This window comes from Onthophagus taurus, chromosome 11, assembly GCF_036711975.1.
Source record: "Onthophagus taurus isolate NC chromosome 11, IU_Otau_3.0, whole genome shotgun sequence".
Classification (NCBI taxonomy): domain Eukaryota; kingdom Metazoa; phylum Arthropoda; class Insecta; order Coleoptera; family Scarabaeidae; genus Onthophagus; species Onthophagus taurus.
Window position 1 is genome coordinate 17,010,692 of NC_091976.1, and position 26,918 is coordinate 17,037,609.

Here is a 26,918-nt window from a genome sequence, read left to right on the forward strand (position 1 = left end):
AAAGTTTAAAATCTAGTTTGTTGTGTAATACACTTCCGGTTTTCTTTTTCTTTTAAAAACTATATTTAAACCGGTGGGCGTCCACATCAACGCGCGTGGTAACATGCGTGAACATGTTTGCGGTTTTGCGGCGTCCGTCGCGTCTTCAACCAGAATATGCGCGCGGAAAACTGTGGACGAGGACGCCGAGCGCCGTGACGCTTCCTCTCTCAGTACGCGTCCAACATCGCGAACGTCGCGACGCCGACGCTCTTAGTGGTGCGCTTCGGGGGCATGTGACTTGTTTTGAAAACCAATTTTCCCGCTTAACAACAGGACATCAACTGTGTGGATTATTTAAAAAAAAAATTGAGATAAAAGATCGATTTGATAATGCTTTTGAAAAATTAAATTTGCTTTTTATTCGAAAAATTGAATTTTTAATTTGTGCTTAAAAAAATGATGTAAGATTTTTATTAAGAGAAAATAAGTTGTGTTGTGGATTGATTAAAATAAATCGAACTTGTCATATTAAAATCTTAAAAGAAATTGTTTTTATCAACTTGTGAAGGTGAATATAAACTGTTTAAAGGTGACTCGCTTGAAGAGGACAAGGTGAGTTTTTATCCAAATATTTTTTTTATGTTAAATCTACTTCTCTTTGCTTCACACTTTTGTTCACTTAATCTTGGCTCTTTTTTGCCTTTTGTGAAGTAAAAAAAAAATTTCAAATATGTGTCAACGTAACCCGGAAACTGGGAAATATCAAACGTCTGGTGCCTGCTGGGAAAGTTCCTGCGGCAACAGTCAGAAGTTTTATCGGTCCTGCGGGGCCCTCCAATTTACCAGCAGGCAGTCGGAGTCGAGTTCATGCAAATTAATGAAATTTTAAAAAACGACCGTCTAAAATTAAGTGGTCGATCAAAGTTGAGTCCGGTGGTAAAATTTATTTTTTACTCTTCAACTACGATAAGAGGCTTTAAAATACTTCAAATTCTAAGTAGATGTTTAGATCAAAGTGGTAAATAAACTTGAAAGCTTTTTGAGTAAATATTAATGTATTTAATTAACAATATATGGGTTAAATCAAATTTTAACAACCACATTATTTACATCTCGTTAAAGACATATTAATAAATATAGCAAAACGTAACAGGAGAAAAAGTACATGTTACATCTGCTGCTGTCATTTCACCTCCAGGAATCATCTTGTTTAATAAATATTGTCAAAAATCAAAGAAAAGCGGGAGGCGTTCATTGGTATTTTAACATATTTTATTGATAATTTTCGGAATAACGCATTGGTGCAAAATTAATGTAGCCTAACTAAATCTATTGTGTACAGAATTGAGCCTGTTAAGTACATTGTCATCTTGTTGATTACATTTCCATTTGGATCTTATTAATTCGTCTCAGTGAAAAGTGTTAAAGTTAATTGCGTTTCGTTGTTTACGTTGATAATTAAACTTTCGTTGGTGAAGCTCGTTAAAATATGGAGCGCTACATAAACGTCGAGATGACTGAGATATATTTTATATGTGTATCACTGTTAACGGAAATTGTAATGTTGTAATGTTTTAGTGAGTTTGCGTTATGGATCACTTACAGCTAAATCCACAAACTTAAAGGAAAATTGAAGAAAATGCTTATCATACGTTTACAACTTTATGCGAGTTTCTAATTTAAAAATTAAGATTACTTTCTCCCATGAAAGAAGTCTATAAAGAACAATCATTGCCAGAATGCTTAAAAGTTTTGTAAAATAGTCATTGCAGTGACCGCACACAATTGGCATCAATTAAGCCAATGGCAATTAACTGGTATTTTTTTGCATTACTGTTTTTTAAGGTACTTAATGCAATATGACCCAGAGTGATGCAAAACAGTGGCAAAAACTCGAAGATTATTGCAATAATTGATTTTAATCCTGAAATCGTTTAAGTAGAAAAGTAGAAATTTTGTGTATTACTTTACAAAATATGTAAATTAGTGCATTTAAGTTTTAGTGTGACACAGGTTCTAATGAAACTTAGCACAGTCCTAGAAAACACAAAATAAAGTTGACGTATTTTTTCAACGTACGGAAAAAGCTCCTGGGCCGAGTTATAAGGGATGAAATTTGGAATAAAATTTTCACCCTTTTATTAAAATATCTTTTTATTAGCATATGGAACACATGATACTTAGCCGTGTGGAGGGTTAAATAAAAGTGCAAATAAAGTGTAAATATACCGTTTTAATAATATACCGCCAAATAATATATAAACCTCATTTAATCAGCAATTCCAGTATAAATATAAATGTCTTACAAGTGTTAAATAGTTTTGTTTAAAGCTTTAACAACTATTTTCGAATAACAGCACTAATTGATTAAAGCAAACAAAAAAAATTGTTGTTGAACATATCCGTCAATTTCTTTTATTTATTAGATTCGATAATTAACTATAGAAAAATTTGAAAACTCTTAGGTCCTGTAATACCTAATACTTGGGCGATTGCTTTAACATTGGGTGGGCAGAGTGTTTCTTCGCATTTCTTCGTTAGTATACTCTTAGAAAGTCTATACATCTTGCGATTAATAGAACATACTAAGCTAGCTATAACTAGCTTGTGATGTAAATGAATCGGACTGTACTGCTGTCGATGAGGGTTTGAAGACATCACTTTGCAAATTTAAACAGTTGAGTACTAGGTAGTAGATCTGGTTCAAACTTTTTTGACAATAGATAAAGACCGCAAAAAGGATGGATAATAACAGTGGATAACTAGAAGTGATAACTACAAATCGTATTGTAGATTAGGCATACGAAAAGGATAATAAACTAATCATAAGTCGAACTTATATTAACGGCAATCAGTCAATCAGCAAATAATTGATGGATTCTCGTAAAAAAGTAATCTTTCAGCTACATTCTTGAAACGTTTCTAGATGTGGTTAAATAGTAGGGACGTGAAAATAACCAATCAGAGGTAGACTTATTGGCGTAGATATAACTATTGACTAGAAAATTTTTACGGATCTACGCAAGCAAAAACCGAGCTTATGTGCTAAAATGTCGTGGATTATAAAAGAATTAGTCAGTCCTGTTTCCAGGTTCATAACCCAATTTTCGTAGACCATACAAAGTATGTTCTTATAACCTTTCTTCTGGCAGTTTGAAATGGACAGAGTGGTTTATTTGGGTTTTTCTTACAAACTATTGGATCTTGTGACTCATCTCGTCCGTGGCTAAAACTGGTCTAAATTTAATACATTGGTCGTAATTTTATAACTTATGATATAAATAATCGATACAGTTGCGACAGAAGCCATCGAAACTAACAACATTTCTGTAAAGAAATCGGTGGATTCTCTCTGAAAACGTGACCCCTCAGCTATGTTGATAGAACGTTTCTAGATGTGGTTGAATTTTGAATATAGTTGGAGGCGAGCGATAAATGTACGAGCGACAAATCAGAGTGAGATGTAGGCTCTATCTAGCTACTCGGTGGAGGGTGTAGGCAAAAAATCGGCTTGTAGAAAAGAATTTCCAAAGAGTGTGTTGTTTTCTACAATGCATGATGATGCAGTAATTGTTCCAGCAACCGGAAAAAGACTTTATCCGAAGTTAGAAGTTTTTACGACTTTTCTAAAAGTGTTGTAGCCGTGGCCAGTGTCATACAACGTATCTAGAAATTCAAAAAGTTGTCTAATAGCTCTATGAAAAAGTATTTATCAACGTCATTTGTGAAAACCCAATCGGTGGGGCGTTGGTAACGATTGAGGTATTTTTGTTGTGTTTTATTTACTTTTAATAAAGAAGAAGTTGATGTGCCTAACATCAACTTCGATATTTCGTCGATGTTTTCAACGGAATATCAAAAGCCAATTTTTGGTGACATTTTATGCTTTTTTCTAAGACGATTTGAGTAGGATAGACTATTATAAAAATGTAGGTTTGTAGATCGATAGAACTAAAACTGAAACTTATTCTGATTCACAATGTGTAGGTACTGCAGGTATTATGTGAAAAATGATACTAGTAGCAGTACAGTTTTCGTGAGCCAAAATTTTACAACTTGAGCAACGTATTCACTTTTCACCTATTTTGCTTTCGGTATACACAGATAAAGCAGAAATATTTCTTTTCTACTTCTGAAGGTTCTTTGGATGATATCTTGATGTTCTTCTCCTTTTGATTTATTTTCTATCTACATTTTTCTTTACTGCTTCAGTTTTCGATATTTTTATTTATCCAAAATTACAAGATTTTACAACTTTTCTAAGAGTGTTATAGACATGATCAGTATCATGCAACGTATCTCGAAATTCAAGAAGTTGACTAACTTCTCTCTATAAAAAAGTACTTATCAACGTTATCTGTAGAAACCTCGTTTTAAAATTGAAAAGTGTAAATATAACTAAAAATTATAGCAATTGAATGTAAATTTTATTAATGCATAAATTTATACTTAACAGAGGATCCGAACTTAGCAGTAATCAATTCATAATGTCTTTATTGCACATCTTTCGTGAAAATTTTCTTGCAAAACCTTGCCGATATGCTCGAAAATATTTATTTCTGGTTTCAGCAGCCTCCTCCGAAAGTTGTCCAATCGGTAACAAAGCATGCGAAATGATATCTGAACCATGCACTCAAATTTTATGCATAGTTGGTGTCATCGGATGCCAGCTGTATAAACTTATGTACCGTTTAGCTGTTTCTATGACATGTTTTTCGAATTTACAAATATCAATTTTATATCCGCTGCATATGGCCTCCAATATTATTTTTAACCTGTCAATCAACGTTTTGTCTACTCCGGTAATTTGGCTGGTCAATGCTGTGTCCGGAAAAAATTTCCTAGCATTGTTTCCATCATTGGTATTTCCGAAACCTGCTTTTGTAATGTCGACATCTATCAAAATTTTTTTTGAATACTTTTTTCGTTTCTTTTACAATTCTTTTATCTTCATTACACCTTGCTAGCCATTTTAGGATTGGAATTTTATATGATAGGTGAAGAATGGACTCGAACATGCGTATCTTTGCATGAAGAACAGATATCCCTAGTTGTAGTGGATGCTGGGTTTACATCTTTCTTGTCCGATAGGCTGTTGAAATCTTTTGATGTTTTACCGCACAAATAGCAGCGCATCGTTGAAGCTGTATTTGTTACAGCATTACATATCTTCCCATCAATCATTGTATATTTTACAACATTTTTTAAACACTTTTTAACAATATTTGAGTTTTTAGTGAGTCATTTATTTGGTTATTTATATATTGGGTTTCGTCACATATTGTGACATTTTTTGATTCTTTGAACCTTATTCTTATGGGTCGACAATATCTGGGGGAGGATGGTACTGGGTTTTGCCACAATATTTTGCCATTTTTTACACTTAATCTGAGTGGTACAAAAGAGCTCTGAAAGATATTTCCATCAAAATCAGTTTCATTTTCGAATTTCTGTTTGAATTGACTCTGCTGGGATCCGTCACAGCCTCATTTGGAAACCAACTCTAAATTAGTTCGATCTTCTTCATTACATGTTTCAATAATTTCCTCCAGATACCGACATAGCCGTGAACATATGTGGACTAGTATGGCTTAAAGTTTCACTTCAGCACATGTGGATATCACATGAAATGCCTCGGGTTTGGGATAACATTGTTTTTTTAACTCTTGTAGTATGGAATAACATGGAAAGCGTTCCTTATCCGCATTTTTCACAAGATTGTATTGTCTTCTTGTAAAACCTCCCTCCACAAACAGTGATACAGCTTCTGTAGGAGACAGTTGCCGGATGTTATGTGCTTTAGCAGTCGATTTAAGGAATTTAGATGGTCTTCCTGGTGATCTTGTTACTTCTTTTAAAATGTTGGAAGCATCTACTTTAGCGCTGGCCCTCAAGATCATTTGTGTCGCATATAACAATTTATCAGTATCTGTTTCTTCACGCAGTATTTTTGCTTTTCTCCTTTTAGCGCACTCACTGGATTCCAAAAATGATTTCGGTGGTCGTCCAACAGGTTGCTCTGAAGCTGATGTCTGCATCGGTAAAACAACTACACCTTATAACCAACTACTATTCTTATTTTCAAACATATCTCTTTTATTATGAGCAACTATCCATTTCTTCTTGAAATTTGATTTGAAATGAGAGAGTTTAGGATTGAGTACAGGACGTGTACACTTGGTAACATTAAACAAATAATCTTCCAAAAATTCGAGTTTTTTGTTCAAATGCTTAGCAGGATGTTGAAGCACAATATCACACAAAAATTTCTTGGTAAATGTCTTTAGATCTTTTGAACAATCTAGCACAAATTAAAAGGTGTAAGAATAGGATAGGGCAGAATTTCATGTTCTTTGCATGATATAACTATAATAAAATCGTAACATATCCGTAACATAATCTATGTTTATTAATTCAAAAATTCATCAACAATTCCCCCATAAATCAACAAACTTAAACTTGCTCTGTATATTAAACCAAAACTCAACAAATATTACATAATACAACTTTGAAATTGATTCTTAAACAAATATACGCGGTGTTTGCAAAAATTGTAGTTTATAGGTGTGTACAGCGTACTTATAACTTTTTATGCATCCGGACGGGAAATGAAATTCGGCGAACTTCCGTAAATTTTTTCTTCTGATTCCGACTGAACCGGACGTACTCGAAAGCATTACAAAAATACGAATTTATGACATAAATTAACGTAATTTTTTGGTAATGGGTGCAAATAATAGTTCAATAAAAAAATTTATAATGGTTTTTTGGTTATAGCAACCACTTCATAATAAAATATATACGTTTACTATCAAGATTCAGATTCAGATTTTTCGAAAATGACTCAATTACTTACTTAAATTTGTATTTAAATTACAGTTTTTTATAAACACTAAAGTAAAGAAAAATGTGTGCAATAATTCAGAATTCAAATTTTGTACTCTATATTGATAAGCTAACGGATATTTTTAATAAGGTGCAGCTAATAGCGTTTGTCTGTTTCATTTATGAAGATCTAATCGTAAATCAGTTATTTTTTGCAACAAATTTGGACTCCCAGCACAAACACTGAGGTGAGGTGGTTAACAAAAAAAAATACTCGTGTACTTTATGACAAAAACTTGTGTTTTTTGAACGGATGAAACAACTTCATTTTTGTAACCTACAGTGCTGTAAATTTTGGAGCTCTAGGTTAAAATATCTGATTAATATACTTCACCAGCTTAGTATTTTGAATTCTATCTTGCAAAACTAAGAAGAAAGTATTAAGATTTCGAAAAGAAAACCTGTTGAAGGTAATTTAGAAATGTTTCGATTGTTAACACTTGCTTAAATGAAACACTTAATTGTTGAACGTTTAACAAATTTACAAGAAAAGTTGATTTCCATTTTTCTATCACTTATCACTAACCACTCCAACCAATTCGGTTGGATATTAATTTGTACATAGTGTGCCCACAATTATTTGTAGAACTTTAAATGCGCCCGACTTCAAAAAGTTTAAAAACCGCCGATCTAAGATTAGAAATCTTGAAAGTTAAAGATCGAAGATTAGATTCTTGTAGTGAAGGTGTTTGTCAAACCACACGCCAGGTTACCAATTCAATTTTTACTTTATCTAAACACTCAACAATTAAAAGAAAAAACTTTTGCTTCACTTTAAAATCTTTATAAAATATATAATTATTCCATTTAAATTTATTTCGTATTAAAAATGATATAAAATAAATATACCAGCTTCAACTGACAGAAAAAAAAATTAAGTCGTTTTATTCGTTCGTTCCATCTCTTGTTTCATTTGTATTTCACAGATGAACTAAATACAAAGTGAAATGATTAAAATATAGTCAGAATCTCTGATATTTCAAATATTTTAATTTCGGCATTGGCACATTTCATGTATACCTCAATTGGTTTAAAACTACCGGTTGCATTTAATATTTATTTTATTTATTTTACACAATTTAATTTATCAAATATTTTAAACCGTTTTTAAATATATCATTGACGTTCTATTTTGGCACAAGTGTTTCATTTCTAGTTTAGATACTCGTATTGTAAGTTAATACTTCACAATTCTTCGCTAAATTATTTCTTTTTTCATTTCTACCATAAATATATTTATTTTCTCCCCCTTAACTTATTCAGCTCTTGTAATTGTTTCCTTTTCCCCATCGACGCAGCGAGTTTATGAGTACTTACGGCAAGAAATAAATTCCGTGGGCCATAAAGGGGTAAAAGGGCCCGAACTAATTTATTTTATACACACTTCGAGGGCGTAAGGCTCTACACAGGTTGGTCTAAAGCTAACAGCTACGAAAGTTGTATTGGCCTCGATCGTTGCAGATATTCTCGCGTATAACAGGGTGAAAATTTGCTTGATCTCGGGTACTTTATGGAAAGTTTTTCGAGCGGTTTATTCGAACGTCAACCGTCGTGATATGTAAATTAATTAAAAGTTTATGGTTCAGCACGAAGGGTTTAGTCGTAGAGGTCGTTATTCGATGTTGAAACGGTTCCTGTTTTGGCGGTGGTACACATAGTTTTCAGTGTCGTAACAAACTCGCTTCCATTAAAGTTTTACTTTAAAAACAACTTTAGTAGAGGTATATTAAACTTTTTTAATACTTGTGTTTACAACTATGTTACAAGAAAACACTAAAAAACAATAGACAAAAAAGTACTTATATTGATATTTTTTATATAAAAAATACTTTATAACATATGGTGATAATTTTACAACCCACCATGCAAATTGACTTTCGGGTACTCATAAATATTCAATAAACGTGAATAAAAATATTGGACGCATGAAATAGAGTTTAACGAACAATACAGCTTTAATTAACTAAAATTAGTTACTGCCAAAATTTGAAATTATAATTTTTCTACAATTAAAACATGTTTGAGTGGCTTTTATTATATTTTCATGCATTTATATCACGCCGGTAAATTAATAAAAATATTAAAACTATTCAACGTTTTGATAGAAGTCAATTATTGATTTTAATGAAAATCTTGATTGGAAGGTCAATCTGGCAACATTGCTAAAAAACCCTAAAAATTTTGTAGGTTTTACTTTTCTGAATTATGAATTAGTCTTGTAGTCACCAACTCAAGACACAATCAATATCAACTGTTCCATATTCCACAAAGGAACGCTTTGCAATTCAAAACTACAGGTTTGGGAATATTATTTCAATTTGGAAGTACAAAAAGTTAGGCTTCTTTTGTAACTGGTATTCAATAAATAAAATAAATATTCTCTAAAAACGGAAATACTTTTCAAACTTAGCTTCGTTCAGTAAATTTATTGGAACAGTCAAAATCCAGTCAATGCATAAAGGACATTTCCGCAACTGTCACAATATGACGTGTTGACTTTTACTGATTTGTTCATAACATGTTGAGTTCATTTTGTTATCATTCTTCCAACAAATCTTGCATATCCCGTTCCTTTCTTTCATGTTTTTTCTTTCTTTCTGTATTTGAAAAACATGGGTTGATTTCGATTTCTTAACCTGAGTCGTTGTATCACAGTTTTCTTGGTAGCAATCAAATGTTAAATATTTTTTTCTTGAAATAAGTTACCAGTATAAGCATCGATGTTATCAACAGAAGGTCAGAAGCCAATTTCCAGTGCCAATTTACGCTTTACTTAAGAGCACTTGAGTAGGATTCGGATACACTTTTCGTGAGTCCCATAGGAGCTTTCGGGAATAGGCATACTTCTTCTCTTGAAAACACAACTGGAACGCTAGTAGATGGTATGGATGCAACTTCTAAGAGGCTTTTCTAATTTGTCTTTTGGACTGTACTGCTGATGGTAAACTAAGCAAGTAGTGATCACTGGTAATTTCTGCTACTTTGACTTCTGGATTCTATCTGTTACAAATGCCGGTGCAAAGTTAAGTTCAGTAACAAATTCCGATTAATAGAATATTCCTGTTTTACGCAATCCAGCCGGAACGTTACTTTGCGTAGAATTAACGGCATATTATGTTATATATTGACATGATTTTCCTTGAATGGTTTTGTATGTACATCACGCGTTATATTTATAGCTTTTTAGGGATTATGAGACCGTTGGCATATGGGACAAGTGATTGTCTAATATTAATAACACCCTGTGATTACTCTAAATGTGCACTGCTATCCTGAAGGGTTGGCAATGCATGTTAAACCCCAGTGGTACATCTCTGAGAATACTGGAGCAACAGTATTATCTCATGATTTGCTGCAAAGGCTATCACTAACATACCCTTTCATCAGTATTGGAGATGTTTTGTAGTTTAATCTTAAAATGATCCATAACGGCTGTTAAACATTCATAAAAGCTATCTACATCTTGGATACATGGCTCATATAGTGGAATAACGAATAACTTATAGATGGTAACAGAGATGTTTCTTTTTCTCTTTTCATAAACACTTTTTTATTTTTTCACCATTTTCTGACTTGGATGAAGAAGTTTCCAAACTAGACTCATACTACATATAAGACGCATACTCATACTAAATCGCTATCCAAAAAAATTTCTTCTGAAATATATTCAGTGGATGACTGCAAACAATCTTCTGCAATTACTTCTACTATCTTTTGTGTCAGACTTTTTTTGACTCATACTCGCCATCTGTAAGACTTATACACATATTCGTACTTGATCGCCATCCGAAAAAAATTCTTTCGAAATATATTCAGCGGATGACTGCCAAAAATTGTGTGCAATTACTTCTAGTTTCTTTTGTGTCATAGTTTTTTTATGGTCGTTTGATTGACCTCTTTTGATTTAGGAGCGCTTATCGGACATTAGTCATAATGGTTATCTGGACAAGAGAGAAAAATTAGGAGTCTATAGTACAACCACGCTTTCGCTAGCGCTTTAATATTGGTCGTTCAGTTTCAAAACGTCATACAATTTACAGATAGGTACAGAATTTTTTGCACGACGTCATCAGCATTGAATTCAAAATTCATGGTTACCAAAGCGTGTAAGGACACCACCTTCCATAAAAAGGGTGTGAGATAAGTAGTAATTGAAAGTCCACTTTCTGTTCAAAAACAGGCTACAGATCTCCGACTGTGTAGTTGAACACATTGCAGAATTTTACATCAAGACCTTGGCTTTCACCCTTTAGTCACCCCTTGTAGTTGTCCAGTAGTTGAATGAAGGCCATTTTGCATAACATCAGCAGCTCGCCGAAAGAATGCAAATAATTTATGATGATGGAAATGAACCAGTGTTAATGATGTCCGATGAGGCTAATTTTCATTTGAACGGTTTTGCTAACAAACAGAACTGCCGATATTGGGAAGTAGAAAGCCCACTTCACTGTGAGAAAGTCACCGATTGGTGCTCTATGAGTTTCTTTTGGATTGATCGGTAGTTATTTTTTCGAAGATGTGCAATGGGGAATGTAGCTCCGTAGCTCCTAGCGAAATTTTTATGAAGGAAAATTTTTGAAGGAAAAGATGGTATTACTGCATATACCATCAATGGAGCCTAAACGGAAGACGTCGCATTTTCACTGGGTAACGTGAACGGGAAATTAACGTCGGTGGTGTGCCCCTGCGTTCCCTGATCTCAATCACTCTATGTTAATAAACCTCGAAATCTGAAAGACTTGAAAAAAGAATCATAAGACAGTGATGCGGAAGTTTGATCTGTCTGATACATTGCGATAGCTTATATAATTTTTAAAAAATGGAAGCAATTTATTTTAACTTGAAAAGATGAATCAATGGGCATGATCAGCTAAATTTAAAAATTGATCTCAAAAACTCAATGATATTTTCTAAAACGGTCGTCGATTATACATGATTTTTTTAAAAATGGAGATGATTAATTTTAATTTGAGTTTGTTGCTTAGGACCAACATGCATGATATAACAATCTCGGGCTGTAAGGACAAATGTTGAAAAATGTGGGCAATGAAAGTGTTGAAAAGCTAAAACTAGAACTAACACTAGACCTAGAACTAGAATCTTTCTCCAGCTCTCTTTAATGGGGTTAGTTTGTCTTTGGCTATCGGAAGAGCGTTTTGTATTTTGCTCACCGTACCGTATCGTACCACGATATCATTCTTCTTCAGACGCCTCGCAATTCGCTCCGTCACACCTGAAACATAAGGAAGGCAGATAAAACCGGCTGGTGTCGTACTTACCGAGTCATCCTTCTGTTTGTGTGGTTTGGTGGATCGTCGGATATCTCTCATCGTGTAGCCGTTCTTCTGCAGCACATCTTCTAGGAATCTTTCTTCTTTTCTTAGGTTCTCTTTATCGCATATCCTCTCTACTCGCTGGAATAAGGCTTGAATCACGGACCTCTTCTGTTGTGGGTGGTGGTGGGATGAAGCCTGCAGGTACCTATTCGTATGTGTCTTCTTTCGATATACTCCCAGTTCCATGTCCCCATCTGTCTTCCTAGTGACTAGGAATGGCAACTGTTTTGCATTTTCTGTTTCCATGGTAAATTTTATCATGGGGTGCTGTGAATTGAGGTGGTCTAGAAATTCCTGGAGTTGCTCTTTTCCATGTTGCCAGATCACGAAAGTGTCATCGATGTAACGGAGCCATAGCTTCGGTTTCCAAGGACTCTTCTTTAGCGCCTCCTCTTCAAACATCTCCATGTAAAAATTGGCTATTACAGGAGACAGAGGTGATCCCATGGCTGCTCCTTCGCATTGCTCGTAGAATTCCCCCTTCCAGCTGAAATATGTCGACGATAGGCAGTATTCCACTAGTCCTGGGACATACTTGGGCAAACCCTCCGGGATGAGTTTCTGACGAAGACCATCCACGGCATCCTTGACTGGTACTCTGGTGAATAGAGATTCCACGTCAAAACTTACCAGCATATCCTGAGGATCTAGCTTCATACTAATAATTGATTCTACAAAATGTGTGGAATCTCTGACATATGACTCTGTTTTACCTGTAAAAGGAGACAGAATCTTGGAAAGGTGTTTTGCTGGTTGATAGGAGGGAGAATTTATGGCACTGACAATAGGGCGTAGTGGGACGTCTGGTTTATGGATTTTGGGTAATCTATATATCCTTGGTGGTACTGGAGCCTGTACGAATAAGCTTTTTTGTTGATCTGCTGGGATTTCTGTGGATTTGACCAGTTCTTTCATCTTCCTTACTATCTTCTCGGTTGGGTCCTTTTTTATTTTCTTATAGGTGGCTGGGTCCAAAAGGCTCTAGATCTTGTCGTCGTATTCCTTTCTGTCTATAACCACGGTCGCATTCCCCTTGTCCGCTGGTAGGATGATAATGTCTGGTTTTTCCCTTATCGTTCGTAGTGCCCTTCTTTTGTTTATTGTTAAGTTTGATTTTAGTGGCTTTGCTGTTTTAAGCACTCTCGCTATGTCTTGACGAATTTCCTCTGCTTTCACTGCAGGTATTCTGCGAATAGCCGCTTCCACTTCACATATAATTTCTTCTTTGGGAACCCTCTTTGGAGCGACTGCATAATTTAAGCCTTTGGCGAGTACTTTTGTTTCATCCTCTGTTAATGGGACGCTTGATCGGTTGATAACGACTGTTTCAATTGGCAAATCGTTGTTTTCCCCCTTGTCCGCTGGTAGGATGATAATGTCTGGTTTTTCTCTTATCGTTAAACTAAAACTAGAACTAACACTAGCACTATCACAAGAACTAACACTAGACCTAGAACTAGAAATTTTCGGGTTAAGTCGTGCGTCTTTTGAAAAAGTTTCTTCAGAAACAAGTTCGAGGTGTTTCTGAAGAAAAGGTTGCAACATGCTATCCGAAAAGTCAAACACTTTTTCAAAAGACGCACGGCTTAACCCGAAAATTTCTAGGTCTAGGTCTAGTATTAGTTCTAGTGATAGTGTTACTATTTATTCTAGTTTTAGTTTAATTAACACCGGCCGTGAAAGCTTTCGTACTTATATGATAATTTATAAATGTGAAATTGATGTTTCTCTACAATTTTTTGGTATGATATAAATTAAAATCGTTGTTGGAAAGATTTAATAGGTTCGTGTTTTACAACTGCATGAATTTTGAATATGGAGTGGGCTTTATAAGCTACGTTTGTGTATTACAGGATATTTCGAATTTTTAGGTACATAATTACACAAAAAAAGTCGCATGGGAATAATAATGTTTGACGTTGTTCGTAAATTCGCGAGGTTTAACAAAGTATTAAACCGTTTGAATTTATCGAAACGTAAACATCATTTAAACATTCCATTTAGTTTGAAAATGGATATTTACTCGATTTAAAGCATCCGAGGAGAGGAGACTAGACGGGAAAATTCCGAGAGAGTCCGGAATTCGTTTAGCTCTCGCTCGAATGGCCAAATTTTCAGGCTAATTCTTCAAAACTCCCTGCAAGCGTGAGATATCTGACGCGTTTTTTCGGTGAATGGAGATCCACGCGGGTTTTTATGCTCGATGTCCGAGTTGTCCCCCTTTTTGTGCAGGTTATATTTCATTTTTCCTTTTATGCTTTTATTATTTCTTTTTTTACCCCCGCTAACCCCGAGCTGTATATCACCACGTATGAAAGGAAAAAACTTTTAATTAAAAAAATTCTTTTTTTTTGCGAGATTTAGGTCAAAGACATTTGCAAAAACCAAGTTAATCTATAACTCTTTGTTAAAAGGCCAGTCACCTGGAGTAAAGGTGTCGTTGTCGTCGTTTAAAACGAAGGGCTTTGCAACGGCGACGACGACGCGGCGTCGTATTTGCAACAAAGTGCAACATCCTCCGGAACTAATGTACGCTCAAAGAAAACATATTGTCGGACAACACGTACGTGGCGCTCGGTGACACTACACGATGGTCGAACACGTGCCACAGGAACGAACATTTATGCACGGTGTACTCCATAAATTAGCAGCAGGCAGGAGACAGCGAACAAATCGTCTCTCTGACACATATATTGTCACCAGGAGCCCCCACGTTTTACTTCGTCCTTCAACTTAAACACTAATGAAAATATTTTTGTTGTTTTTGTTAAAATAGATTGCTTATACTGAAAACACGTATTAATGAAAAAAATTAAACATTTTCTTTTTTTTTATTTTAAGGGGGAAGGAGAGGTCGAGTTCGTTTCGTATAACTAGAACACTTGTGTAGTATTCGTTTGCCCGGTCATCCGCGTCCCGCGCACTCCAACTGCAACTTTCAGCGATTTCAGCGTTTCAGAACATACGTGCGCAAAAAGTTCCACGCTAATTTCTAATTTATATCTCTCCGGCGACCGAAATGCGCTGAAACCCAACCGGCTTTACATACTACACAGTTCGTGGTTTTTCCGCTGAAAAGCCCCCTCTCTACAATTCCGCTCCCGTTTGATACAATGGAACGATGAAAATAAAAAAAAAAAAAAACGTGATACAAAACCAACATGAAACAAAACCGAACTTAGGGCAACATGTATTTTAACAAGTTTAACTCTCCAATATTTTTTTTATTAACCAGGTGTTGTTATAATGTTAAAATCTAAAATTAGTCAAAACTAAAATATTCTAATCCAAACAAGATTTAGCAAATCATTAACTAATTTTAATTAAACATTTCAATAAAAATAGAATTACCTGAGATTGAGCTGATAAATCTAGAATTAATTGAAATGAAACGCAACCTGTTGAAGATTGATTAACATGCGATGGATTGCATTAGGTTTAGTTGTGTTGAATAGCACTTTTAATTATTCGATTTCAATGAAATGTTGTTTAAAGTTTTGCAAAAACGAGTAAATTGGATTTTTTTCAACCAGTTCATTTTATAATATCTATGTTAATGTCTTCGTTGAAAGCTTTGGTGTTAGTACAAAATTTATTTGTATCTCTTCAACTTTTTGAAAGCTTATGAAAATATATGCTCAGTAACTTCAATTTTTAGTAACATTTATATACTGTTTTAAGTGCTTGACGCATAAAGTTTCGCTTTAAAAGGTAAGTAAAAATGAAGATGGTTGCAGTGAATTGTGTCTTTAGAAATTTTTAATATAACGCAATTGCTTTATATTCTGGTTTTTAGTAGGGATGAATTTGTGTAGTATTCCCATCAAATTTCTCATACATTATGCGTTATATTGTAGATTATAAATATTGCGATGTTGTAAAATGGTTTCTTTCATAGTTTAATGTTGAAACTCCAAACGCTATACACACGTTATAAAAAAGGTAAATGATAATTAGAAAGCATGTAGCTAATAATATTTATTTTAAATAACTATTGAAAGTAGATGCTCCATAATGAGCCTTAGAAATATTTTCCGCGGTTTCCTTTTAAGTACCCTGTCCACAATCTTGGGTAACTTCTACGGGTTGAAATTTTTCAATGTTAGGGATCTACCCAAACGAAGTGGCATCGGAAATTATGAATAAAACTCAATTCCAAGGAGCGTGCTTTTCTTAGACATTCCAATATAAAGAGACTAGCTACTAGTTATAATATTTTAAGGTTTTAATGTCATCTCCATTGTTCAAGACATTCAGGATTCTAATCGGCCAACGTTGAATGCCTAAGTTACGATGAAATTATTGTACGTGTAATTACCCCACGTCAAGAGGGACTGCGGTAAGTGGCTCCGTTTACACATTATCATAATTGTCCCATGGGGTCATGTAAGTTTTGACTCCAAATTTGACAAATTGTTCTACATGTTCTGGTTAATCTAACTGTAAGCGACAATATAGTCCTTTCTTTATATAATGTGAGTGGGTTCGCTACAAAACATTTAGTTTTAAACAACTGTTTGGTATGATAAAATGGTTGTATCGCGTTGCTTTAAGGATGAAATCGAAACAACGAATAACGATAATGCGGCGCTGCCTCCGAGAGAAGATAAATTTTTTCCCAATTCCAAAATAACTTTATTAGCAGAGATCCAAAAACAATTTAACGGGTAACCACTCTGTTATAAACCACTACTTGCTGTCCATAGTTAGTCGTAGTTTTCTAATTAGTGCAAATTAGCTTGCTAAATTTAAGCCTTTGATAAGGTCGCTATTGGTGGATCGTTTTATATACTTAAATCGATTTTTATACTATCCGTATAAAATATACATACAATTCCCGCCATCAATCTTCTTCGATTAATGACACTCAGCTACACAAAAGAGTTGATGTTATGGTGACAACTGATGACTAATTACTGATTTCACAGGTTCGTTCGGTGTCCTTTTATAGTGCGCACAATTACACAATTTCGCCTCCAATCCTTTCATCTGGTTTATTACTCAAGATGTGCGTAACAGATATTCTCCTGTTTGTGTTTGTATGGGTTGTATAAACAGAATGTCTAATTCCGTTTTAAAAACTATCTGGTATATTTTATGTATCTTCCCACAAGTGTTGTTCTTGGATTGCAATTTATATGGGGTCGTTCTGATTCATGGCCTGTATGTAAACTTTGTACGTTTCATCTCTGTGGTTATGTATGTATGTAGTTTCATGTAAGGTTGGTTAAACCACAGGTGGTATAACCAAAGCACTTGGGTCCCAACGGTCCCTTTGTACATCCTCACGGTTTACTTCGGCCATGTGTAGGTCTGTTTTGGAGGAGTGAAAGATGTTCGAAGATGGCATCCGATCAGGCTGATACCGCTTCTCGCCTCGCCTTCAGCCGGGCTGGTACTCCAACGCCCAGCAATTTGAAGACGACCCCCAAGCCGGGCTGGTACTCCAACGCCCAGAAACTTGGGTGCATGGCTGAGTACCGTTCAAAGAGCGCAGACGCGCTTTCAACCCGTTTTTACGTTCACAACCTCCAACTACACATGTATCTGAGGACAACCAGAGATGTTAGACTGGTTGCCGGGACCGACGGCTTAACGTCCCCTCCGAAGGACGGGGAGGCGACTCGGCGTGTATTCACTGGGAATCGAACCCAGGACGCCGGCGTGGTAGCCCGAGAGCTTACCACGGGGCCATTCGCTCCATATCTCTGTGGTTAACATTCTCATACAACAATGGGGTATAAACCATCGTACCTGCAAGCCGTGAACTGAGATTATGATTGTTGAAAGTATCAGCCCTATGGTTTTTGATTTCTTCTGGCATCGGTAATAAAGCATTGGGAACTTTAACGAAAGCGCCGTGCACGAGTTCGATTGTTGTCATCAGAAAATTGCTCTGTATTGTTCTTAACCCCAATAGTATAATGAGTACATATTGTAATTGGCAGTGTTGGTGGCTGGGTAATTAGTTTTATGAAAAATTGCTTTTCATTGAAAACATTTTGTATTTTGTACAACATAAACATTTATACACTCATAATAAACTATGTTTTGTGTCCGTTTAATGTTGGTAGAAGTCCAGTCGGATCAATGTATATGTGTTTGAATCTTTCACCAGGACAAATAAAATCGCCAATGAGCATTATTATCCACCTCTATCATTTCTCTTCAATTGACGATCACACGTAAGATGAATTATGAAGTTTATCGCTGCATTTTGATATTTAGTGCAGAGTAATCATCACAAAATCTTATTTGTTTTTTTTTTAGGAGTTAGATGCAGTTGTGATTTCCAACTACTTTTGGAACATAGGGCTAACTCCACACGTAACTAGACACTAAGATCTTTTGGTGTACCCCTATCACAATTCAGCAATCCACGCATTTTTGAAACCAAGCAAAAAGAAACAAGAAAATTCCCGCCTTGTCTGTTTGGGGGATTTCATTGTTGCGTGGGTTGGTATTGCTCTCGGTTTTCGCCTGTCATGGACCCGAATCGTCCTTGTGTTCTTACCTGTTTAAATTTTAAATTTTTTTTGATTTTAAATTTTGTGCCATCGGTTGCTGATGTGGTTTTGCGGCTATTTTTGTGCCATTTTTACCTTGGTCATCGTTCAGATTATGGATTATTATATTTTTACATCTACGGTAGTATGTGCCGACATAACCTCTAACTGTAAGTTAGGTTAAGTTTTAATCTGTAGTGTGTTTGATTTGATCTTTCTTTATATTAAAGCGTTCCTCTGATGAAGAATTAAATATATAAATTCGAAAGCTTAGGTGACACTAAAGGAGGTTCTTTAATTTACCCCCGGTTGATGATCCCAATATTCAATTCCTTACTTAACGTTGCACAACCGGTACCTTACTCAGTGTCAATTTAATGTGAATGCGATTTAGATCTTACGATCTGGGAATTGTTATTTCAAGCTTTACGAGGCACATCTCTTTGATCTGTTTAAGAATGCATCGTATTTCCATCGACAGCTACTTCTGCCAAATTCGCTAAATTTTACAGTGTCTTCAATTTTGCAGAAGCTGAAACTACCGAGAGTTGGTCATGTTAGCAAAAGAAAGTGGAAAGACGAGTCAAGCTTGTGCTGGATAAGAAAGCTTGAAAGACGACGGTGGTCTCGCTTCTCGAGAAATGCGTTGCTGTCGGTTTAGAAATTGATGCCTAGATTGACACAACCAAGCTGATATGATGATTGTCACCAATAACTATTGATTATTGATCTGAACGACTCGCCCTGTTAACTATCATTAATAACGAACTCCACGTGCCTTTTGTAATCTTACGATTTCATCCATATAGCCAGTTGGTGTTCGCGCCGTATAGTAACTTTCTCCTGGAAGTTTCTTCAGATGAGTATCTTAGAATTTATTATTCCATTTTTGGTACATTTTACACGCAATTTTCATCTATCTACTGTTCCAGATAAAATAACTATTTTTTATTTTTTAGTGCACAAGTCTGATTAGTATTAGGTACTTAGAAATGACAAAGACCACCCATGGCATCTTTGACTGCTATTCTGCTAAAAAGGGAGATTCCACATCGAAGCTTACGAAGATATCCTGGGGATCTAACTTCATGCTTTTGATTAATTCCGCAAAATGCGTAGAATCTCTTACATGATTCTGTTTTTCCTGTAAAAGGAGACAGAATCTTGGTAAGGTGTTTTTCCAGCTAACACGTTGGAGAATTTATGGCATTGACAATAGGGCGTAGCGAGACATCAGGTTTATGGAGTTGTACAAACAAATTTCTCTGTTTTCTGCTGTAGAGCTTCGAAATTTCTGTAGATTTCACCAATTTCTTGATTTTCTTATAGTATAGGTGGCTGGATCCAAAACGCTTGTCATGTTGTCGATTGTTGGATTTGATTTTGGTGGCTTTGCTGATTTATGTACTCTGGCTATATCTATTCCTCCATTTTTACCGCAGGTTTTCTGCGAATAGCCTTCAAGCTTCTTCCGCTTCGCAGATAGTTGGTTCCTTCGGAATCCTCTTTGGAGTGACTGCGTAATTCAAGCCTTTGGCGAGCACAGTTGTTTCCTCTTCTATTAATGCCACGCTTGATCGATTGATGACGACCGATTATTTTTGTAGTCGAAACAACGACTCGACCTTTTCAATTTGGTTCTCCAGTTTTTTTTTGTAATTCACATTCCGCCTGATCCATGGTTATTCTACCTATTTTGTCCCAGTCTTTTTTAGACTGTTTTAGTCTTCCCACCAATTTGCTGCAGCTTTTTTAGGTCTTGTGGATTCTTTCTCGTATTAGTGCATGTGTTCTGTCCTAATCAAGGTCCTACGAGCCGCAGCATAGTCGATATGGTGCTTCACCATATCGATAAAGACTATCCAGCATCTTTGACTGGTATTCTGCTAAAAATGGAGATTCCACATCGAAGCTTACGAAGATATCCTGGGGATCTAACTTCATGCTTTTGATTAATTCCACAAAATGCGTAGAATCTCTGACATGATTCTGTTTTTCCTGTAAAAGGAGACAGAATCTTGGGAAGGTGTTTTTCCAGCTAATACGTTGGAGAATTTATGGCACTGACAATAGGGCGTAGCGAGACATCAGGTTTATGGAGTTGTACAAACAAATTTCTCTGTTTTTCTGCTGTAGTTCTTCGGAATTTCTGCAAATTTCACCAATTCTTACATTTTTCTGATCATCTTTTCGGTTGAATCCTTCATGATTTTCTTATAGTATAGGTGGTTGGACCCAAAACGCTTGTTGTGTTGTCGATTGTTGGATTTGATTTTGGTGGCTTTGCTGATTTATGTACTCTTGTTATGTGTATCTTGTCGAATTTCCTCCATTTTTATCGCAGGTATTCTGCGAATAGCCTTCAATCTTCTTCCGCTTCGCAAATAATTTCTTCTTTCGGAATCTTCTTCGGAGCGACTGCGTAATTCAAGCCTTTGGAGAACACAGTTGTTTCTTCCTCTGCTAATGCTCTTGATCGATTGATGACGACCGATTATTTTTGTGGTTGCAGCGAACCACCGACTCAAACTTTTTAATTTGTTTATCTCAGCTTCTTTGGAATTCCGCATACTCCATGGTTATTCTATCAATTTTGTACAAGTCTTCTTTAGCCTGTTCTAGTCTTCTCACTTTTTTGCTGCAGCTCTTTCAAGGTCTTGTGAATTCTTTCTCGTATTAGTGCATGTGTTCTGTCCTAATCAAGATCCTACGAGCCGCAGCAGAGTCGCAATGGTGCTTCACCTTGAGTAAGGTTGGCGTTATTTTCTTCTCTCTGGATTTTCATAGGAAAACCAAGCTGCTTAATAGATTCTAAAATTCTTGATTTGTTTATTAATATCCTATCCATAAAGGTTAATAATATAAATGTGAAGGCTCATAGCCGGTGTTAATTGAACTAAAACTTCAACTTAATCTATGTAATTAAATGATTATCAATGAATGAAATAATCCTGTCAATACTAGAATTACCAGAAATAGAGCAGAGAAATGGCATATAAACCAACTCACTTTTAATATTCAATTTAAGTGTTAACTTTAAGTTTGATTATATTGTATAACAAGTTTAGCTCCTCTATTTTAGGTAAATTTAGTTTCAACTGGTCCATTTTAGTTGAAACTAGAGTTGAATCACTTTTCGTTACTTTTCACTTAAAACTAGAATATTTGAATTTTACCAAAAATCTTCGCAACTGCTTAAAGCATTTATAATTTCATTTTAGTGGCTATGACAATAAAATGTAGTTCACATTGCGATGGGAGTACTACAATTATTTCTTTTTGTACTCACTAATGTGGATTTATTACCTTGAATATAAATAACCATTTTCTCTATTCATTTTTTGCTCTCATTCAATTCGAGTATTATTAATATTTGTGTTCATCTGCATAATTACAAACTGAAATTGTAACATATTACGATAAATAAGCTCTTTTAGTAGCAATAATGAGTACCCATGAATCGACTGGGAATAGTTATGAGCGCGTGCGGTCGATTTTTGGGGTACAAAGTGGATCCCTAAAAAATTGTCCCCGCCATAAATATACGCATTAAATGCGAGCGATTAACTAAATAAACCTACATTACGCATTGCCGTAATGTGTCACGCAGAACTCGTGTTGTTTATGGCGATCGATCGAACCGAACCTTCTCAATTAAGCTTTTATACAATATCATGAATAGGCTCTATAACATTCAAAAGGGGTAAACTTTCTATTGATGTAAATGAGAACCGGCTGAATAACCGCTCAGAGCTTTATAAACTAATTGGTTAAGTTTTAATTGAGATGAGATTGATACCCAAAAATAATTGCAATAAAATCATTGGAATTTCGATTTGTAAGTTTCTAATAAAAAAAATTATCTCGATAGTTGAGAAAAATTTAATCTATAATAATCTAAAATAAAATTAATGCTTACAACGTAAAACTTGTTATTTACGTTCTTACGCCATAAATAATAAAAATTTTGTCGACGTAATATATCATCCCCTATGTATAAAGCGTCACGTCAATTTTACGTTATTACGTCTTCTCGTATAATTTCGATATCCGGCAAAGTCGCTTTCAATTTTTGCGTCGTCGGCGCGTCGAAAACAAATTCCGATGAATAATTCAAAGAACCTACGATGTAAACATGACGTAAAACACACTTTAATGTCTTCTCGGTAGCGGTATGGTGCCCGAATATGGTGCGTGTATTTTTATTGGATTTTACCTTTGGGAAATCAAAGTCCGGATGACGATTCTTCAATATATTCTCTTTTGGACTCGGTTCTCTAGACGTCCAATCAAGAAATAGATAGTGTAGCTGAACTAGATTTTTATATTCATAACAAAAATAAATAAGTCCTAATAAAAATCTTAATAAAAAGTTTCTATTTTGAGTCAATAAAAAAATATGTAATAGGTAGGATACACAGATTGGAATAAAACAATAATAAACTATGGATCGGGATGCGGGAAGCGGAAGCGCATCTGCTCTTTCACAAGCAAAACCTTGGAGGCCGGCTAACGGATAATTGGAGCGAGTTCGCAAATCCAACTACCTCGCTAACTATTACGCCGCCGGGGTGGATTTGTAGAAAGGGCTACCAACCGTAGACCTGGGGTGCATTTTCACCGCCCCTCGAAGCGTAAATTAATATCTAATGGCATACCGGACCAAACTTCGATCCTAATTTGGGTTCATTAAAATTGCATCCTACCAAAATAAAACCTATTATTTTAGAGAACCACGGTAGCAGAGTTTCAATTTTAATTAGTTTTAATCCCAAAAATTTTAATATTTAATAATTTCTTGGTTTAATATGGAATATCTAACGAAACTTGTTTATTAACTTTCCTAATCGTTTTACAACTTTAAAATCCTTTTATTACCTATTATTTACCTATTTCAGTTTATTTCTAAGAACTTAATAATTTTGAAACACATTACCTTTGTTCGATTTATCAATCGGAGTTACTCCGAATGCGACATTGATTGACATCGTATTCGAGTATTCAATTTATGTCTATTTAGGCTTGAAGTCTCGCTTCCCGTATCAGCTAAATCAGTCAAAAATCTGATGTTTCATGTCAAGTTTTTCGATTGAGTAAATTTAATAAAGTTGATTTAAAAATGGATTACACGAACTTCATGATCCTAAGTGAGGATCCAGAGTATATTGTGTTTACATAATGACAGATTTTTGGAATATTCGTCTGAAAATATTCTCCCAATTTATCTAAAGGCTCAAAAGAAATAATTATACGCTTCAAGTAGCTAAGTTGATTCACTTATATTTCATTATGGCATTCTACTTTTAGTTAGGGTTATTTACTTAGAAATATTGAGTCGGTTATTCTAATTTTCTTGATGCATTTATTGCATGTATGACATGAGGAAGTCTTTCCACCATTAAGTATGTTCGAATAAATATTTTCAACTAATATTACGCAGTCATCGAATCATACATTGGTTGGTACAGATTTATTCCATTCAGTACGATCGTTTCCGCGTTAATTTTCGTTGATTATTCAGGTCAACTGCGAATCATGTTGGTCTAAAGAAAATATGACAAAAACTTAATGATTCATGACGGTTATTATCAGAATTTCTAAAGTTGCTGTCATTGCCCAAAAATTTTGTTAATTGTTTGGCGGCTTACGTTTTCATGGTTGTGGCTAAAACTGCTAAAATTCAGAACGTTATCAACATTGGGGTACTATCTGACTCTTCGTATTCCTTAAGAAAATTAAGGCTTTAAAGCGAATTCGTCCCATAATCATATGTGAAACTACGGATTTCTTGTTTTTGAATGAACATAGGTGTGTAGGATTAAGACATTTGTGATGTAGTATGGCAACAATTTTTCAATATTCTCGTCATAGAAGTCAACCTCCTAACAAATCTTTCATGTCAGCAAAAAGAGGGCAATCGGGGTAGCCAAAATGTGATGGGTGATAAAATACGTCCAAGTGGGAAAACTGCAAGAGCTGCTTTGTTGCAGTTGCAGTACGAGGTCGTGCATTGTTATGGAGAAGGCCTGGTATCAACATTCTTCTGCGCTTGTTCGGAATTGCTCTTCGTAGACGTTGTATGAAGAGTAATGCTGTAGACTGCAGTGATGGCCGCGCCACGTTTCATGAATTCCAAAAAGAAAACAGCTTTTTGGTCCCAGAATACAGTAACCATGCACTTTCTATTGGACAAGGTTTGCTTGAACTTCTTTGGATTACTCAGAGTATCAGAATGCAATCACTGTTTGGAATTCTCTTTTGTTTCTTCAGTTTCGTAAAGGACACATGTCACATCCCCTGGGACCATCATGGTTGCGCTGGAGAAACGTTAAGACAGTGCTCAATCGCTATGTTTTATGATGGTCGGACAACATCATCGATACCTACATTATAAAGAGTTTGCGAGGTTGGAGTCTCTCACTCACGATGATTTATAGAGCTGAGCGTGAAATTTCGGGAAACGAATCACTCAATACAGAAATTGTGAACCGACGATTTTCTCCCCTCGCCTTATCCACACGCTGAATAATTCGCTGATCATTGGTTACCACACTCTTCCTTTTCTGTCTGCCCGCATTATGAACGCCTGTCCGTTTTACTTCAAAGATGCTACACCATTGGCGCACCTTGCATCACTCATAAATGTTTTTCCGTACAAATGCAACCCTAAGTATCCAGAAACACTTCACATTTCGCGGGAAACTCTATTGTTCGAGGCATGTTTACGTGCCCATTCCTCGCTTAGAACTGACAATTGCACTGACACGATCAACGACCATGCTAAAGACATTCCGCAACACATCTGCGCACAGCGTTGTCAGATTTTCATGAGAGTTTTCATTTCGCAGCCGATCAGACTTTGAAAAAAATATTCTTGGTACATTGGCTAAACGTTTGTAAATTATGTAAGAAACTTCATGCATTGGTTTTTAACAATATAGAAATTAGAAAACTAACAATAATGGTTAATGGTATGCCACAACTTATTTGATGCAGCTGAATTCAGATTAAGCAGACTTACAAAGTAATCGTTTTATCTTATTCTAATACTTACAATTAGTACACTTGTCTTTAGCATATTAGATCTACTCTGTCGGTTTGGCATCGAGTCTAAAAGTTTTGTTGATAGCTTCGGCGTAATTTTCTGCCATTCTTCAAGAATCAGTTTTTGTACCTCTTGTATGTTGGATATCATAAACTTACGTACATTTTGATCCATCAGTGCTCTTAGATTTTTAATTGGATTCATATTAGGAGACTCTGCCCGTTGTACTATTAGGTGAGGAGAGTTACATAACGCTGCAATCGTTCTTGGACACTGAGTTTCAGGATACTAAAGGTTTAGATTCTTAGAAATGATCATAGAGGGTGTGTCTAGTTGGCAAGCATGAAACATTGTTTGATTCTTTGTATGAAAGTGATCTACTATCAGTGCCAAAAGTCAAGGTCTACTCTATAACGTACCTAAATGTTATTGTACTTCAAGTGTAACAAACAAAAATAAATATCATCACTTTAAATTATAATTTTCCTGCATTACAGCAAATATTCTATTCTTCACCACTGTTGTTAGCGATATTCGTATCTTAATTATCATTGTTACCTTTGATGTTAGCGATACCACCGTCATCATATCGTCATTATTGTCATGGTTAGCATTGACATCTTCTTTTTTCTTCAGTATTGGATCCTTTTACTTTTAGTATTCTAGCCATTCCCATTTCTTCTGATATTTGTTATTATTATTTCCAACGCTTTATGCGAGAATTGTTTGACAGTGTTTGACTTTTAATAAACTGCACGGTACGTAAGCGTTGTATTGCAGACTGAAATATACTAAAATAAATCCTAGCAACTAAAATAATTCAACACGAACAGATAAAATCTCGGGTTTGACGTGCACTAAAATCTCCGGTCATTGTATAATCGCCGGGCGAGAGTTAGTATCTTTTTATACACAACTATACTCCACAAATGATATGTTTGTATTGTAAAATAAACTTTATCCTCTGCTTCTCAAATATTAAAGGTCTTGTTTCAGCAACTAAACAATACAATCGGATTAAAAAATAAGTTTAATGTCAATTTATACTCATATACACTCCACCACCGTTTTCGAATCATTTTCATGTAAAATTTCGCTTTAAATAAGGATAAACGATTAATAGTTGGTGTATGGTTATGATTACGAATCTTATTCCCTAATGCT

General features: G+C 35.3%; 1 protein-coding gene across 2 annotated transcripts in view; it reads left to right on the forward strand.

Annotated features, from left to right (window-relative positions):
- Positions 1 to 215: 215 nt before the first annotated feature.
- The window catches only part of LOC111424234 (tenascin accessory), a 595,836-nt gene continuing 569,133 nt past the window's right edge, over positions 216 to 26,918 (forward strand). For both annotated transcript variants that reach the window (XM_071200222.1, XM_071200223.1), the window contains exon 1: positions 216 to 594. The gene's annotated coding sequence lies outside the window, so the exon portion shown is untranslated. The remainder of the gene's footprint in view (positions 595 to 26,918) is intronic.